The following is a 12,682-nucleotide window of genomic DNA, read 5'->3' as shown; positions in this document are numbered from 1 at the left end:
GAGGATGGTTTCGATCCATCGACCTCTGGGTTATGGGCCCAGCACGCTTCCGCTGCGCCACTCTGCTGCTGGATGCTGCTACCTTGAGGAGAATTGTACTTATCGACTGACTTTTGAAAAGTGACTAGAAGGGAGGGTGTCTATGGGATGGAATCCGACAGCAGGATCTTATTGTCGGCAACTTGAGCTCTACTGAGCACCGACAATTGTCTCTTTGTTTTTGCTGATTTCTTTTTGTCATATTATGTTCAAAGGTTCCCCTGAGGAACCTGCGCCTGGCCTGGCTGGGAGTTCCCGTGGAAAGGCCAGACATCTGCGTCTCTGTGGCGCAATCGGTTAGCGCGTTCGGCTGTTAACCGAAAGGTTGGTGGTTCAAGCCCACCCAGGGACGTGGGCCACTTTTGCTTGAGTAGCATGCTACGGGGGAAGAAGATTCCACGTTGGCTTTCATCTGCTCTTCCAATAAAAAGCCCTGTTGCTTGCTCGCTACCTACCTTTTGAACTCCCTAGATACTACAGAAGAGACCTTTCTAAAAGAGCTCTTTGTCGATAGAGGGAAGGAGCTCAGCCGTGTTTTCCCAGGAACCATGGTCTCTTTTGCTGGCATCGCATGTTATGGGTGGAAAAGATTCCATGTTTGGTTTCAGCTGACCTGCTCTCCCAACAAGTAAATCTCTGTTGCTCTCTGCCTTTGCTTTGACCTCCTCGGGTACAACGGAGGAAACCTTTCTAAAAGACCTGTTGTAGATGGACAGAAGGAGCATACCGGTGGCTGTGTTGACCAGGAGGATGAACCATCCGATAGAATTCACAAAAAATTCCTTCGAGCCGGAATTGAACCAGCGACCTAAGGATTGCTGATTTACTGCTACAGTCCTCCGCTCTACCAGCTGAGCTATCGAAGGCATGTTTTGCTCATGCTTGAAAGCCTCCTAGTTTTAGCTGTTGGAGCCTTGAGCATGAGGTAAAAAGAAACTCTCTACTACCATGTGAAAAAAACAAAATCAGCTTTGGAGAATGCGGGCATCGATCCCGCTACCTCTCGCATGCTAAGCGAGCGCTCTACCACTTGAGCTAATCCCCCCAGGCATGGTAGACTTGCCTTTACTTTCTTCCCACACCCTGTGGTGGCTTTCACATAAAGTCAGGTGTGACGTTGCATTGTTACATGGCAACTGATTTCTGAAAAGTAAATCGCTTTTTTTTTTTTTTTTTTTTAAGTGCGGATACCATTTTGCCATAGTAGAAGATCATCGGAGGAATTTATAGGGTGACGGGGGGCTTATGAATACATGCACACCTCTTCCAAGCAAACCCTTTGCACATATGTGCAGAACTGAGTGGTAAGGCATGAAAAAAGCCTTAATAATTTGGAGAAGAAAGTTGCGATGCAGCAAATACGCATGCAGAGCCATTGGTCTTTTTGGCTGTGGGGCTGAAAAACACCCGGGCTATAGGAAATGCTGTGACGTGGGGAATTCTTCTTTTTCCATCAGCATGTGATGAGCAGGGATTTGGGCCTTTGGTTTATATTTTTGATCAGAAACGCGTTTGTGTTGACAGAAGAGATTTGGCGACTTCTATGAAAATGATCTCATAGCAGAGGATGGTTTCGATCCATCGACCTCTGGGTTATGGGCCCAGCACGCTTCCGCTGCGCCACTCTGCTGCTGGATGCTGCTACCTTGAGGAGAATTGTACTTATCGACTGACTTTTGAAAAGTGACTAGAAGGGAGGGTGTCTATGGGATGGAATCCGACAGCAGGATCTTATTGTCGGCAACTTGAGCTCTACTGAGCACCGGCAATTGTCTCTTTGTTTTTGCTGATTTCTTTTTGTCATATTATGTTCAAAGGTTCCCCTGAGGAACCTGCGCCTGGCCTGGCTGGGAGTTCCCGTGGAAAGGCCAGACATCTGTGTCTCTGTGGCGCAATCGGTTAGCGCGTTCGGCTGTTAACCGAAAGGTTGGTGGTTCAAGCCCACCCAGGGACGTGGGCCACTTTTGCTTGAGTAGCATGCTACGGGGGAAGAAGATTCCACGTTGGCTTTCATCTGCTCTTCCAATAAAAAGCCCTGTTGCTTGCTCGCTACCTACCTTTTGAACTCCCTAGATACTACAGAAGAGACCTTTCTAAAAGAGCTCTTTGTCGATAGAGGGAAGGAGCTTAGCCGTGTTTTCCCAGGAACCATGGTCTCTTTTGCTGGCATCGCATGTTATGGGTGGAAAAGATTCCATGTTTGGTTTCAGCTGACCTGCTCTCCCAACAAGTAAATCTCTGTTGCTCTCTGCCTTTGTTTTGACCTCCTCGGGTACAACGGAGGAAACCTTTCTAAAAGACCTGTTGTAGATGGACAGAAGGAGCATACCGGTGGCTGTGTTGACCAGGAGGATGAACCATCCGATAGAATTCACAAAAAATTCCTTCGAGCCGGAATTGAACCAGCGACCTAAGGATTGCTGATTTACTGCTACAGTCCTCCGCTCTACCAGCTGAGCTATCGAAGGCATGTTTTGCTCATGCTTGAAAGCCTCCTAGTTTTAGCTGTTGGAGCCTTGAGCATGAGGTAAAAAGAAACTCTCTACTACCATGTGAAAAAAACAAAATCAGCTTTGGAGAATGCGGGCATCGATCCCGCTACCTCTCGCATGCTAAGCGAGCGCTCTACCACTTGAGCTAATCCCCCCTGGCATGGTAGACTTGCCTTTACTTTCTTCCCACACCCTGTGGTGGCTTTCACATAAAGTCAGGTGTGACGTTGCATTGTTACATGGCAACTGATTTCTGAAAAGTAGATCGCTTTTTTTTTTTTTTTTTTTTTTTTTAAGTGCGGATACCATTTTGCCATAGTAGAAGATCATCGGAGGAATTTATAGGGTGACGGGGGGCTTATGAATACATGCACACCTCTTCCAAGCAAACCCTTTGCACATATGTGCAGAACTGAGTGGTAAGGCATGAAAAAAGCCTTAATAATTTGGAGAAGAAAGTTGCGATGCAGCAAATACGCATGCAGAGCCATTGGTCTTTTTGGCTGTGGGGCTGAAAAACACCCGGGCTATAGGAAATGCTGTGACGTGGGGAATTCTTCTTTTTCCATCAGCATGTGATGAGCAGGGATTTGGGCCTTTGGTTTATATTTTTGATCAGAAACGCGTTTGTGTTGACAGAAGAGATTTGGCGACTTCTATGAAAATGATCTCATAGCAGAGGATGGTTTCGATCCATCGACCTCTGGGTTATGGGCCCAGCACGCTTCCGCTGCGCCACTCTGCTGCTGGATGCTGCTACCTTGAGGAGAATTGTACTTATCGACTGACTTTTGAAAAGTGACTAGAAGGGAGGGTGTCTATGGGATGGAATCCGACAGCAGGATCTTATTGTCGGCAACTTGAGCTCTACTGAGCACCGGCAATTGTCTCTTTGTTTTTGCTGATTTCTTTTTGTCATATTATGTTCAAAGGTTCCCCTGAGGAACCTGCGCCTGGCCTGGCTGGGAGTTCCCGTGGAAAGGCCAGACATCTGTGTCTCTGTGGCGCAATCGGTTAGCGCGTTCGGCTGTTAACCGAAAGGTTGGTGGTTCAAGCCCACCCAGGGACGTGGGCCACTTTTGCTTGAGTAGCATGCTACGGGGGAAGAAGATTCCACGTTGGCTTTCATCTGCTCTTCCAATAAAAAGCCCTGTTGCTTGCTCGCTACCTACCTTTTGAACTCCCTAGATACTACAGAAGAGACCTTTCTAAAAGAGCTCTTTGTCGATAGAGGGAAGGAGCTTAGCCGTGTTTTCCCAGGAACCATGGTCTCTTTTGCTGGCATCGCATGTTATGGGTGGAAAAGATTCCATGTTGGGTTTCAGCTGAGCTGCTCTCCCAACAAGTAAATCTCTGTTGCTCTCTGCCTTTGTTTTGACCTCCTCGGGTACAACGGAGGAAACCTTTCTAAAAGACCTGTTGTAGATGGACAGAAGGAGCATACCGGTGGCTGTGTTGACCAGGAGGATGAACCATCCGATAGAATTCACAAAAAATTCCTTCGAGCCGGAATTGAACCAGCGACCTAAGGATTGCTGATTTACTGCTACAGTCCTCCGCTCTACCAGCTGAGCTATCGAAGGCATGTTTTGCTCATGCTTGAAAGCCTCCTAGTTTTAGCTGTTGGAGCCTTGAGCATGAGGTAAAAAGAAACTCTCTACTACCATGTGAAAAAAACAAAATCAGCTTTGGAGAATGCGGGCATCGATCCCGCTACCTCTCGCATGCTAAGCGAGCGCTCTACCACTTGAGCTAATCCCCCCTGGCATGGTAGACTTGCCTTTACTTTCTTCCCACACCCTGTGGTGGCTTTCACATAAAGTCAGGTGTGACGTTGCATTGTTACATGGCAACTGATTTCTGAAAAGTAGATCGCTTTTTTTTTTTTTTTTTTTTTTTTTAAGTGCGGATACCATTTTGCCATAGTAGAAGATCATCGGAGGAATTTATAGGGTGACGGGGGGCTTATGAATACATGCACACCTCTTCCAAGCAAACCCTTTGCACATATGTGCAGAACTGAGTGGTAAGGCATGAAAAAAGCCTTAATAATTTGGAGAAGAAAGTTGCGATGCAGCAAATACGCATGCAGAGCCATTGGTCTTTTTGGCTGTGGGGCTGAAAAACACCCGGGCTATAGGAAATGCTGTGACGTGGGGAATTCTTCTTTTTCCATCAGCATGTGATGAGCAGGGATTTGGGCCTTTGGTTTATATTTTTGATCAGAAACGCGTTTGTGTTGACAGAAGAGATTTGGCGACTTCTATGAAAATGATCTCATAGCAGAGGATGGTTTCGATCCATCGACCTCTGGGTTATGGGCCCAGCACGCTTCCGCTGCGCCACTCTGCTGCTGGATGCTGCTACCTTGAGGAGAATTGTACTTATCGACTGACTTTTGAAAAGTGACTAGAAGGGAGGGTGTCTATGGGATGGAATCCGACAGCAGGATCTTATTGTCGGCAACTTGAGCTCTACTGAGCACCGGCAATTGTCTCTTTGTTTTTGCTGATTTCTTTTTGTCATATTATGTTCAAAGGTTCCCCTGAGGAACCTGCGCCTGGCCTGGCTGGGAGTTCCCGTGGAAAGGCCAGACATCTGCGTCTCTGTGGCGCAATCGGTTAGCGCGTTCGGCTGTTAACCGAAAGGTTGGTGGTTCAAGCCCACCCAGGGACGTGGGCCACTTTTGCTTGAGTAGCATGCTACGCGGGAAGAAGATTCCACGTTGGCTTTCATCTGCTCTTCCAATAAAAAGCCCTGTTGCTTGCTCGCTACCTACCTTTTGAACTCCCTAGATACTACAGAAGAGACCTTTCTAAAAGAGCTCTTTGTCGATAGAGGGAAGGAGCTTAGCCGTGTTTTCCCAGGAACCATGGTCTCTTTTGCTGGCATCGCATGTTATGGGTGGAAAAGATTCCATGTTTGGTTTCAGCTGACCTGCTCTCCCAACAAGTAAATCTCTGTTGCTCTCTGCCTTTGTTTTGACCTCCTCGGGTACAACGGAGGAAACCTTTCTAAAAGACCTGTTGTAGATGGACAGAAGGAGCATACCGGTGGCTGTGTTGACCAGGAGGATGAACCATCCGATAGAATTCACAAAAAATTCCTTCGAGCCGGAATTGAACCAGCGACCTAAGGATTGCTGATTTACTGCTACAGTCCTCCGCTCTACCAGCTGAGCTATCGAAGGCATGTTTTGCTCATGCTTGAAAGCCTCCTAGTTTTAGCTGTTGGAGCCTTGAGCATGAGGTAAAAAGAAACTCTCTACTACCATGTGAAAAAAACAAAATCAGCTTTGGAGAATGCGGGCATCGATCCCGCTACCTCTCGCATGCTAAGCGAGCGCTCTACCACTTGAGCTAATCCCCCCTGGCATGGTAGACTTGCCTTTACTTTCTTCCCACACCCTGTGGTGGCTTTCACATAAAGTCAGGTGTGACGTTGCATTGTTACATGGCAACTGATTTCTGAAAAGTAGATCGCTTTTTTTTTTTTTTTTTTTTTAAGTGCGGATACCATTTTGCCATAGTAGAAGATCATCGGAGGAATTTATAGGGTGACGGGGGGCTTATGAATACATGCACACCTCTTCCAAGCAAACCCTTTGCACATATGTGCAGAACTGAGTGGTAAGGCATGAAAAAAGCCTTAATAATTTGGAGAAGAAAGTTGCGATGCAGCAAATACGCATGCAGAGCCATTGGTCTTTTTGGCTGTGGGGCTGAAAAACACCCGGGCTATAGGAAATGCTGTGACGTGGGGAATTCTTCTTTTTCCATCAGCATGTGATGAGCAGGGATTTGGGCCTTTGGTTTATATTTTTGATCAGAAACGCGTTTGTGTTGACAGAAGAGATTTGGCGACTTCTATGAAAATGATCTCATAGCAGAGGATGGTTTCGATCCATCGACCTCTGGGTTATGGGCCCAGCACGCTTCCGCTGCGCCACTCTGCTGCTGGATGCTGCTACCTTGAGGAGAATTGTACTTATCGACTGACTTTTGAAAAGTGACTAGAAGGGAGGGTGTCTATGGGATGGAATCCGACAGCAGGATCTTATTGTCGGCAACTTGAGCTCTACTGAGCACCGGCAATTGTCTCTTTGTTTTTGCTGATTTCTTTTTGTCATATTATGTTCAAAGGTTCCCCTGAGGAACCTGCGCCTGGCCTGGCTGGGAGTTCCCGTGGAAAGGCCAGACATCTGCGTCTCTGTGGCGCAATCGGTTAGCGCGTTCGGCTGTTAACCGAAAGGTTGGTGGTTCAAGCCCACCCAGGGACGTGGGCCACTTTTGCTTGAGTAGCATGCTACGGGGGAAGAAGATTCCACGTTGGCTTTCATCTGCTCTTCCAATAAAAAGCCCTGTTGCTTGCTCGCTACCTACCTTTTGAACTCCCTAGATACTACAGAAGAGACCTTTCTAAAAGAGCTCTTTGTCGATAGAGGGAAGGAGCTTAGCCGTGTTTTCCCAGGAACCATGGTCTCTTTTGCTGGCATCGCATGTTATGGGTGGAAAAGATTCCATGTTTGGTTTCAGCTGACCTGCTCTCCCAACAAGTAAATCTCTGTTGCTCTCTGCCTTTGTTTTGACCTCCTCGGGTACAACGGAGGAAACCTTTCTAAAAGACCTGTTGTAGATGGACAGAAGGAGCATACCGGTGGCTGTGTTGACCAGGAGGATGAACCATCCGATAGAATTCACAAAAAATTCCTTCGAGCCGGAATTGAACCAGCGACCTAAGGATTGCTGATTTACTGCTACAGTCCTCCGCTCTACCAGCTGAGCTATCGAAGGCATGTTTTGCTCATGCTTGAAAGCCTCCTAGTTTTAGCTGTTGGAGCCTTGAGCATGAGGTAAAAAGAAACTCTCTACTACCATGTGAAAAAAACAAAATCAGCTTTGGAGAATGCGGGCATCGATCCCGCTACCTCTCGCATGCTAAGCGAGCGCTCTACCACTTGAGCTAATCCCCCCTGGCATGGTAGACTTGCCTTTACTTTCTTCCCACACCCTGTGGTGGCTTTCACATAAAGTCAGGTGTGACGTTGCATTGTTACATGGCAACTGATTTCTGAAAAGTAGATCGCTTTTTTTTTTTTTTTTTTTTTTTAAGTGCGGATACCATTTTGCCATAGTAGAAGATCATCGGAGGAATTTATAGGGTGACGGGGGGCTTATGAATACATGCACACCTCTTCCAAGCAAACCCTTTGCACATATGTGCAGAACTGAGTGGTAAGGCATGAAAAAAGCCTTAATAATTTGGAGAAGAAAGTTGCGATGCAGCAAATACGCATGCAGAGCCATTGGTCTTTTTGGCTGTGGGGCTGAAAAACACCCGGGCTATAGGAAATGCTGTGACGTGGGGAATTCTTCTTTTTCCATCAGCATGTGATGAGCAGGGATTTGGGCCTTTGGTTTATATTTTTGATCAGAAACGCGTTTGTGTTGACAGAAGAGATTTGGCGACTTCTATGAAAATGATCTCATAGCAGAGGATGGTTTCGATCCATCGACCTCTGGGTTATGGGCCCAGCACGCTTCCGCTGCGCCACTCTGCTGCTGGACGCTGCTACCTTGAGGAGAATTGTACTTATCGACTGACTTTTGAAAAGTGACTAGAAGGGAGGGTGTCTATGGGATGGAATCCGACAGCAGGATCTTATTGTCGGCAACTTGAGCTCTACTGAGCACCGGCAATTGTCTCTTTGTTTTTGCTGATTTCTTTTTGTCATATTATGTTCAAAGGTTCCCCTGAGGAACCTGCGCCTGGCCTGGCTGGGAGTTCCCGTGGAAAGGCCAGACATCTGCGTCTCTGTGGCGCAATCGGTTAGCGCGTTCGGCTGTTAACCGAAAGGTTGGTGGTTCAAGCCCACCCAGGGACGTGGGCCACTTTTGCTTGAGTAGCATGCTACGGGGGAAGAAGATTCCACGTTGGCTTTCATCTGCTCTTCCAATAAAAAGCCCTGTTGCTTGCTCGCTACCTACCTTTTGAACTCCCTAGATACTACAGAAGAGACCTTTCTAAAAGAGCTCTTTGTCGATAGAGGGAAGGAGCTTAGCCGTGTTTTCCCAGGAACCATGGTCTCTTTTGCTGGCATCGCATGTTATGGGTGGAAAAGATTCCATGTTTGGTTTCAGCTGACCTGCTCTCCCAACAAGTAAATCTCTGTTGCTCTCTGCCTTTGTTTTGACCTCCTCGGGTACAACGGAGGAAACCTTTCTAAAAGACCTGTTGTAGATGGACAGAAGGAGCATACCGGTGGCTGTGTTGACCAGGAGGATGAACCATCCGATAGAATTCACAAAAAATTCCTTCGAGCCGGAATTGAACCAGCGACCTAAGGATTGCTGATTTACTGCTACAGTCCTCCGCTCTACCAGCTGAGCTATCGAAGGCATGTTTTGCTCATGCTTGAAAGCCTCCTAGTTTTAGCTGTTGGAGCCTTGAGCATGAGGTAAAAAGAAACTCTCTACTACCATGTGAAAAAAACAAAATCAGCTTTGGAGAATGCGGGCATCGATCCCGCTACCTCTCGCATGCTAAGCGAGCGCTCTACCACTTGAGCTAATCCCCCCTGGCATGGTAGACTTGCCTTTACTTTCTTCCCACACCCTGTGGTGGCTTTCACATAAAGTCAGGTGTGACGTTGCATTGTTACATGGCAACTGATTTCTGAAAAGTAGATCGCTTTTTTTTTTTTTTTTTTTTTTTTAAGTGCGGATACCATTTTGCCATAGTAGAAGATCATCGGAGGAATTTATAGGGTGACGGGGGGCTTATGAATACATGCACACCTCTTCCAAGCAAACCCTTTGCACATATGTGCAGAACTGAGTGGTAAGGCATGAAAAAAGCCTTAATAATTTGGAGAAGAAAGTTGCGATGCAGCAAATACGCATGCAGAGCCATTGGTCTTTTTGGCTGTGGGGCTGAAAAACACCCGGGCTATAGGAAATGCTGTGACGTGGGGAATTCTTCTTTTTCCATCAGCATGTGATGAGCAGGGATTTGGGCCTTTGGTTTATATTTTTGATCAGAAACGCGTTTGTGTTGACAGAAGAGATTTGGCGACTTCTATGAAAATGATCTCATAGCAGAGGATGGTTTCGATCCATCGACCTCTGGGTTATGGGCCCAGCACGCTTCCGCTGCGCCACTCTGCTGCTGGATGCTGCTACCTTGAGGAGAATTGTACTTATCGACTGACTTTTGAAAAGTGACTAGAAGGGAGGGTGTCTATGGGATGGAATCCGACAGCAGGATCTTATTGTCGGCAACTTGAGCTCTACTGAGCACCGGCAATTGTCTCTTTGTTTTTGCTGATTTCTTTTTGTCATATTATGTTCAAAGGTTCCCCTGAGGAACCTGCGCCTGGCCTGGCTGGGAGTTCCCGTGGAAAGGCCAGACATCTGCGTCTCTGTGGCGCAATCGGTTAGCGCGTTCGGCTGTTAACCGAAAGGTTGGTGGTTCAAGCCCACCCAGGGACGTGGGCCACTTTTGCTTGAGTAGCATGCTACGGGGGAAGAAGATTCCACGTTGGCTTTCATCTGCTCTTCCAATAAAAAGCCCTGTTGCTTGCTCGCTACCTACCTTTTGAACTCCCTAGATACTACAGAAGAGACCTTTCTAAAAGATCTCTTTGTCGATAGAGGGAAGGAGCTTAGCCGTGTTTTCCCAGGAACCATGGTCTCTTTTGCTGGCATCGCATGTTATGGGTGGAAAAGATTCCATGTTTGGTTTCAGCTGACCTGCTCTCCCAACAAGTAAATCTCTGTTGCTCTCTGCCTTTGTTTTGACCTCCTCGGGTACAACGGAGGAAACCTTTCTAAAAGACCTGTTGTAGATGGACAGAAGGAGCATACCGGTGGCTGTGTTGACCAGGAGGATGAACCATCCGATAGAATTCACAAAAAATTCCTTCGAGCTGGAATTGAACCAGCGACCTAAGGATTGCTGATTTACTGCTACAGTCCTCCGCTCTACCAGCTGAGCTATCGAAGGCATGTTTTGCTCATGCTTGAAAGCCTCCTAGTTTTAGCTGTTGGAGCCTTGAGCATGAGGTAAAAAGAAACTCTCTACTACCATGTGAAAAAAACAAAATCAGCTTTGGAGAATGCGGGCATCGATCCCGCTACCTCTCGCATGCTAAGCGAGCGCTCTACCACTTGAGCTAATCCCCCCTGGCATGGTAGACTTGCCTTTACTTTCTTCCCACACCCTGTGGTGGCTTTCACATAAAGTCAGGTGTGACGTTGCATTGTTACATGGCAACTGATTTCTGAAAAGTAGATCGCTTTTTTTTTTTTTTTTTTTTTTTTAAGTGCGGATACCATTTTGCCATAGTAGAAGATCATCGGAGGAATTTATAGGGTGACGGGGGGCTTATGAATACATGCACACCTCTTCCAAGCAAACCCTTTGCACATATGTGCAGAACTGAGTGGTAAGGCATGAAAAAAGCCTTAATAATTTGGAGAAGAAAGTTGCGATGCAGCAAATACGCATGCAGAGCCATTGGTCTTTTTGGCTGTGGGGCTGAAAAACACCCGGGCTATAGGAAATGCTGTGACGTGGGGAATTCTTCTTTTTCCATCAGCATGTGATGAGCAGGGATTTGGGCCTTTGGTTTATATTTTTGATCAGAAACGCGTTTGTGTTGACAGAAGAGATTTGGCGACTTCTATGAAAATGATCTCATAGCAGAGGATGGTTTCGATCCATCGACCTCTGGGTTATGGGCCCAGCACGCTTCCGCTGCGCCACTCTGCTGCTGGATGCTGCTACCTTGAGGAGAATTGTACTTATCGACTGACTTTTGAAAAGTGACTAGAAGGGAGGGTGTCTATGGGATGGAATCCGACAGCAGGATCTTATTGTCGGCAACTTGAGCTCTACTGAGCACCGGCAATTGTCTCTTTGTTTTTGCTGATTTCTTTTTGTCATATTATGTTCAAAGGTTCCCCTGAGGAACCTGCGCCTGGCCTGGCTGGGAGTTCCCGTGGAAAGGCCAGACATCTGCGTCTCTGTGGCGCAATCGGTTAGCGCGTTCGGCTGTTAACCGAAAGGTTGGTGGTTCAAGCCCACCCAGGGACGTGGGCCACTTTTGCTTGAGTAGCATGCTACGGGGGAAGAAGATTCCACGTTGGCTTTCATCTGCTCTTCCAATAAAAAGCCCTGTTGCTTGCTCGCTACCTACCTTTTGAACTCCCTAGATACTACAGAAGAGACCTTTCTAAAAGAGCTCTTTGTCGATAGAGGGAAGGAGCTTAGCCGTGTTTTCCCAGGAACCATGGTCTCTTTTGCTGGCATCGCATGTTATGGGTGGAAAAGATTCCATGTTTGGTTTCAGCTGACCTGCTCTCCCAACAAGTAAATCTCTGTTGCTCTCTGCCTTTGTTTTGACCTCCTCGGGTACAACGGAGGAAACCTTTCTAAAAGACCTGTTGTAGATGGACAGAAGGAGCATACCGGTGGCTGTGTTGACCAGGAGGATGAACCATCCGATAGAATTCACAAAAAATTCCTTCGAGCCGGAATTGAACCAGCGACCTAAGGATTGCTGATTTACTGCTACAGTCCTCCGCTCTACCAGCTGAGCTATCGAAGGCATGTTTTGCTCATGCTTGAAAGCCTCCTAGTTTTAGCTGTTGGAGCCTTGAGCATGAGGTAAAAAGAAACTCTCTACTACCATGTGAAAAAAACAAAATCAGCTTTGGAGAATGCGGGCATCGATCCCGCTACCTCTCGCATGCTAAGCGAGCGCTCTACCACTTGAGCTAATCCCCCCTGGCATGGTAGACTTGCCTTTACTTTCTTCCCACACCCTGTGGTGGCTTTCACATAAAGTCAGGTGTGACGTTGCATTGTTACATGGCAACTGATTTCTGAAAAGTAGATCGCTTTTTTTTTTTTTTTTTTTTTTTTAAGTGCGGATACCATTTTGCCATAGTAGAAGATCATCGGAGGAATTTATAGGGTGACGGGGGGCTTATGAATACATGCACACCTCTTCCAAGCAAACCCTTTGCACATATGTGCAGAACTGAGTGGTAAGGCATGAAAAAAGCCTTAATAATTTGGAGAAGAAAGTTGCGATGCAGCAAATACGCATGCAGAGCCATTGGTCTTTTTGGCTGTGGGGCTGAAAA

At 46.9% G+C, this 12,682-nt stretch overlaps 24 non-coding genes across 24 annotated transcripts; 8 read left to right on the top strand and 16 right to left on the bottom strand.

The window, feature by feature from the left end:
- Nucleotides 1-317: 317 nt before the first annotated feature.
- On the top strand, nucleotides 318-391 carry TRNAN-GUU (transfer RNA asparagine (anticodon GUU)). The gene has a single exon. It is a non-coding gene; the product is annotated as a tRNA-Asn (tRNA).
- Nucleotides 392-819: 428 nt separating this feature from the next.
- On the bottom strand, nucleotides 820-905 carry TRNAY-GUA (transfer RNA tyrosine (anticodon GUA)). The gene is given in 2 exon segments: nucleotides 820-855; nucleotides 869-905. It is a non-coding gene; the product is annotated as a tRNA-Tyr (tRNA).
- A 106-nt stretch (nucleotides 906-1,011) lies between these two features.
- TRNAA-AGC (transfer RNA alanine (anticodon AGC)) lies at nucleotides 1,012-1,084 on the bottom strand. Its single transcript has one exon. It is a non-coding gene; the product is annotated as a tRNA-Ala (tRNA).
- An 835-nt stretch (nucleotides 1,085-1,919) lies between these two features.
- Nucleotides 1,920-1,993, top strand: TRNAN-GUU (transfer RNA asparagine (anticodon GUU)). The gene has a single exon. It is a non-coding gene; the product is annotated as a tRNA-Asn (tRNA).
- A 428-nt stretch (nucleotides 1,994-2,421) lies between these two features.
- Nucleotides 2,422-2,507, bottom strand: TRNAY-GUA (transfer RNA tyrosine (anticodon GUA)). Its single transcript is given in 2 exon segments — nucleotides 2,422-2,457; nucleotides 2,471-2,507. It is a non-coding gene; the product is annotated as a tRNA-Tyr (tRNA).
- A 106-nt stretch (nucleotides 2,508-2,613) lies between these two features.
- Nucleotides 2,614-2,686, bottom strand: TRNAA-AGC (transfer RNA alanine (anticodon AGC)). The gene has a single exon. It is a non-coding gene; the product is annotated as a tRNA-Ala (tRNA).
- Nucleotides 2,687-3,526: 840 nt separating this feature from the next.
- On the top strand, nucleotides 3,527-3,600 carry TRNAN-GUU (transfer RNA asparagine (anticodon GUU)). The gene has a single exon. It is a non-coding gene; the product is annotated as a tRNA-Asn (tRNA).
- A 428-nt stretch (nucleotides 3,601-4,028) lies between these two features.
- On the bottom strand, nucleotides 4,029-4,114 carry TRNAY-GUA (transfer RNA tyrosine (anticodon GUA)). The gene is given in 2 exon segments: nucleotides 4,029-4,064; nucleotides 4,078-4,114. It is a non-coding gene; the product is annotated as a tRNA-Tyr (tRNA).
- A 106-nt stretch (nucleotides 4,115-4,220) lies between these two features.
- TRNAA-AGC (transfer RNA alanine (anticodon AGC)) lies at nucleotides 4,221-4,293 on the bottom strand. The gene has a single exon. It is a non-coding gene; the product is annotated as a tRNA-Ala (tRNA).
- Nucleotides 4,294-5,133: 840 nt separating this feature from the next.
- Nucleotides 5,134-5,207, top strand: TRNAN-GUU (transfer RNA asparagine (anticodon GUU)). Its single transcript has one exon. It is a non-coding gene; the product is annotated as a tRNA-Asn (tRNA).
- Nucleotides 5,208-5,635: 428 nt separating this feature from the next.
- On the bottom strand, nucleotides 5,636-5,721 carry TRNAY-GUA (transfer RNA tyrosine (anticodon GUA)). Its single transcript is given in 2 exon segments — nucleotides 5,636-5,671; nucleotides 5,685-5,721. It is a non-coding gene; the product is annotated as a tRNA-Tyr (tRNA).
- A 106-nt stretch (nucleotides 5,722-5,827) lies between these two features.
- Nucleotides 5,828-5,900, bottom strand: TRNAA-AGC (transfer RNA alanine (anticodon AGC)). The gene has a single exon. It is a non-coding gene; the product is annotated as a tRNA-Ala (tRNA).
- An 836-nt stretch (nucleotides 5,901-6,736) lies between these two features.
- Nucleotides 6,737-6,810, top strand: TRNAN-GUU (transfer RNA asparagine (anticodon GUU)). Its single transcript has one exon. It is a non-coding gene; the product is annotated as a tRNA-Asn (tRNA).
- Nucleotides 6,811-7,238: 428 nt separating this feature from the next.
- TRNAY-GUA (transfer RNA tyrosine (anticodon GUA)) lies at nucleotides 7,239-7,324 on the bottom strand. Its single transcript is given in 2 exon segments — nucleotides 7,239-7,274; nucleotides 7,288-7,324. It is a non-coding gene; the product is annotated as a tRNA-Tyr (tRNA).
- A 106-nt stretch (nucleotides 7,325-7,430) lies between these two features.
- TRNAA-AGC (transfer RNA alanine (anticodon AGC)) lies at nucleotides 7,431-7,503 on the bottom strand. The gene has a single exon. It is a non-coding gene; the product is annotated as a tRNA-Ala (tRNA).
- An 838-nt stretch (nucleotides 7,504-8,341) lies between these two features.
- TRNAN-GUU (transfer RNA asparagine (anticodon GUU)) lies at nucleotides 8,342-8,415 on the top strand. The gene has a single exon. It is a non-coding gene; the product is annotated as a tRNA-Asn (tRNA).
- A 428-nt stretch (nucleotides 8,416-8,843) lies between these two features.
- TRNAY-GUA (transfer RNA tyrosine (anticodon GUA)) lies at nucleotides 8,844-8,929 on the bottom strand. Its single transcript is given in 2 exon segments — nucleotides 8,844-8,879; nucleotides 8,893-8,929. It is a non-coding gene; the product is annotated as a tRNA-Tyr (tRNA).
- Nucleotides 8,930-9,035: 106 nt separating this feature from the next.
- On the bottom strand, nucleotides 9,036-9,108 carry TRNAA-AGC (transfer RNA alanine (anticodon AGC)). The gene has a single exon. It is a non-coding gene; the product is annotated as a tRNA-Ala (tRNA).
- An 839-nt stretch (nucleotides 9,109-9,947) lies between these two features.
- On the top strand, nucleotides 9,948-10,021 carry TRNAN-GUU (transfer RNA asparagine (anticodon GUU)). The gene has a single exon. It is a non-coding gene; the product is annotated as a tRNA-Asn (tRNA).
- A 428-nt stretch (nucleotides 10,022-10,449) lies between these two features.
- On the bottom strand, nucleotides 10,450-10,535 carry TRNAY-GUA (transfer RNA tyrosine (anticodon GUA)). Its single transcript is given in 2 exon segments — nucleotides 10,450-10,485; nucleotides 10,499-10,535. It is a non-coding gene; the product is annotated as a tRNA-Tyr (tRNA).
- Nucleotides 10,536-10,641: 106 nt separating this feature from the next.
- On the bottom strand, nucleotides 10,642-10,714 carry TRNAA-AGC (transfer RNA alanine (anticodon AGC)). The gene has a single exon. It is a non-coding gene; the product is annotated as a tRNA-Ala (tRNA).
- An 839-nt stretch (nucleotides 10,715-11,553) lies between these two features.
- On the top strand, nucleotides 11,554-11,627 carry TRNAN-GUU (transfer RNA asparagine (anticodon GUU)). Its single transcript has one exon. It is a non-coding gene; the product is annotated as a tRNA-Asn (tRNA).
- A 428-nt stretch (nucleotides 11,628-12,055) lies between these two features.
- Nucleotides 12,056-12,141, bottom strand: TRNAY-GUA (transfer RNA tyrosine (anticodon GUA)). The gene is given in 2 exon segments: nucleotides 12,056-12,091; nucleotides 12,105-12,141. It is a non-coding gene; the product is annotated as a tRNA-Tyr (tRNA).
- Nucleotides 12,142-12,247: 106 nt separating this feature from the next.
- Nucleotides 12,248-12,320, bottom strand: TRNAA-AGC (transfer RNA alanine (anticodon AGC)). Its single transcript has one exon. It is a non-coding gene; the product is annotated as a tRNA-Ala (tRNA).
- Between the last annotated feature and the right edge of the window lie 362 nt (nucleotides 12,321-12,682).

Source organism: Anomaloglossus baeobatrachus, unplaced genomic scaffold (assembly GCF_048569485.1).
Source record: "Anomaloglossus baeobatrachus isolate aAnoBae1 unplaced genomic scaffold, aAnoBae1.hap1 Scaffold_384, whole genome shotgun sequence".
Classification (NCBI taxonomy): Eukaryota; Metazoa; Chordata; class Amphibia; order Anura; family Aromobatidae; genus Anomaloglossus; species Anomaloglossus baeobatrachus.
The sequence above is the reverse complement of the archived record's forward strand: the minus strand, read 5'-3'. Positions and strand labels throughout refer to the sequence as shown.